The sequence below is a fragment of the Cynara cardunculus genome (assembly GCF_001531365.2).
Source record: "Cynara cardunculus var. scolymus isolate 2C chromosome LG 10, CcrdV1, whole genome shotgun sequence".
In the NCBI taxonomy this organism is placed as follows: Eukaryota; Viridiplantae; Streptophyta; class Magnoliopsida; order Asterales; family Asteraceae; genus Cynara; species Cynara cardunculus.
Genome location: NC_037537.1, coordinates 11,403,216 through 11,405,761, shown reverse-complemented (window position 1 = coordinate 11,405,761; position 2,546 = coordinate 11,403,216).

Here is a 2,546-nt window from a genome sequence, read left to right as displayed (position 1 = left end):
GTATCTGCTGCGTCAAGGCTTCTGTCTTTGGGCACCCATTTTTCTACCAAAATGATAAGTGGATATGAATCATTGCAGCATATGCAAAATGGAATCATGTCAAGGTTCAAATCACACACACACATAAAACAGATTAACCTRCAATTTCAATCAAAACATCTTACAATACCCAACAATTTACACTAATATAAACCCAAATCAGATGACCTTCAAATGAGGAATCAAGCGGATTAGAAGTCCGCWMAAAAAAAAATAGTATGATGCACAAGTCCTAAACCGGTCAAATGAAAAAGAAAACTAACCTGAAATCAACCGGTGTAGCTTAATCCGTTCAAGAAATCTTACCTGCTGAAATTGATCGGAACCCTAATCCGGTCAAATGGTGACCGGTGAAGATGAACACCGCTTGATACATGTCCGGTGAAGGATGAATACCGTTCAAAGCTTCTGCGGTGTTGATGAATACCGGTTGAAATACCGGTCAAGACTTCTCCGGTGTATCTCACGGTTCCCCTTTCAATCTTCAAGTTGTGATGATATACCGTTCAATACTCATACGGTTTAGATGAACAAACAATGAATGGGCTTAAACCGGTTGGGCCTAGAAGATGGGCCTTAATGACATGGGCGGTTTAACACAAATAAAAACAAACTCAAACTAAAAACAGATTAAAACTAACAAAAACATAAATTTAAAAAAATGGATCAAAACACTGAATTAAAAAAAAATCAAGAACACAAAAAAAAATTAAAAAAAAAACTAAAAATCCGATTAAATCTTGATTAAAATTGATCAAATCGTAAAAGTTTGTGAATAACAAAGATTCACAATTCAATTTCKAACATTTTGATCCTGTTTTTAACGCAAAAACACAAGATTTTATAAAAAAATCGGATCAAAATCAAAGAAAATGTCAAGAACACGAAGAACAAAAAAAAATTCAAAAATATTCACTTATCTGATCGATTTCTTTTCCTGATTTCTTGCATTCCAGCTTTGATACCAATTGTGTGTCCACAATCACACTGATCAATCTTCAATATCTTCATATCAATCATGGCAGATTCATAGATATTGCATTAAGAACACTATGAACATTGAGAGAGAAAGTCAACTCATATAATCTCAGTCAAACTCTCTTTTATTAATCTGAATATTACAATTAGCTCACTTTTCTTACTAATTACAAAGATTAAACCATATTTATATGGTCAACCTAACTAACAAAGTCAAAGTCAAACTAGTCAAAGAAAGTCAAACACGCTGACTTTACTATTATAGACTAAAATTAATCTTTCAAGACGAATACAATTAATACTGATTTTTCAGTCCTAACAGATCACCAGGCAGCTCTTTCGCTCTATAGGGATATTTGAATCTTCACTCGGGTTAGCAGGGGGTTGCTAGACAGACATTATCGAATAGCGCCTTTTGATGAGAGATATGAACAAGAAGCTTCGAAAAAACTGGTATTTTCTGAATTCATTTATATTATATAAATTATTAACAAACATTTTATCATATATGGTGAGGTATTTTTTGTTGTTTTTTTTTATTTTTACTTTTTAACTTTTATTTAAAAATAAATAAATACTTTATTGCCCTTTTTTAATATTATATAATTATAAAAATAAAACATAAAATAATTTATGTTATATTTTTATTTATTCGAAAATAACATTATTTGTAGTACAATTAACACATATTCAGATAAGATTCTCAGTCATTGTCTTTTTTATCGGTTAAGATTTTCAATCTTATCATATTCATGCGGTAAGATAAAATGATGCGATAAATACTTACTTAATTAGCTTTTGATAAGCGACCCTTAACGTGGCATAAAACCTTACGCTCTTTTGTGTTTTGTTGTTTTTATATTTTGTTTTATTTTAAAGAAATTTTAATTAATACAAGTTTTTGATTTCCTTTTGTTATTCATATTATATTTTTTTATCTGTTTTTTGTCTTTAGATTCTCTCTCTTACATAACAATATAGTGGAATACATATAGACAAATCAAAAAAGAAAAAAACAAAAAAAATGATCAAAAATAGGGTTATCAATGGTAAGGCCAAAAAAATATTAAAAGATCTTTTGATTCTCTCACTTTCACACACAATACAAGTAGTTTTTTTTGGATTAAAATAAATTAAGTAACCAATTCCTACAACATTCAATTATTCAATCATTAACAAAATTAACGAATTAATCATTCAACATAAAAAAAAGTTCAAACGACTTGTCTAATCAAAAAAAAGTTCAAAAAACTTGATAAGTCAAAATGGAAGACTTTTTAGTTTTATAAACTTTTCATTTATTTAAACTCAATACAAATGGTTTTTTTTTTCTGTAAATATCACATTTATTAAAATAAATAATTAATTATAAAAATTAACTTTTGGATTATTTTATTTTTAGTTTAAAAAAATTACGATGAGACTTTAATATATACTACTTCCAATGCATGAAACAAACAATGTATAACTTGCTGCTGTATAACTTGTTGTTGCTGCTGTGTTTTACTACGTAAGATGATCGTGAGTGA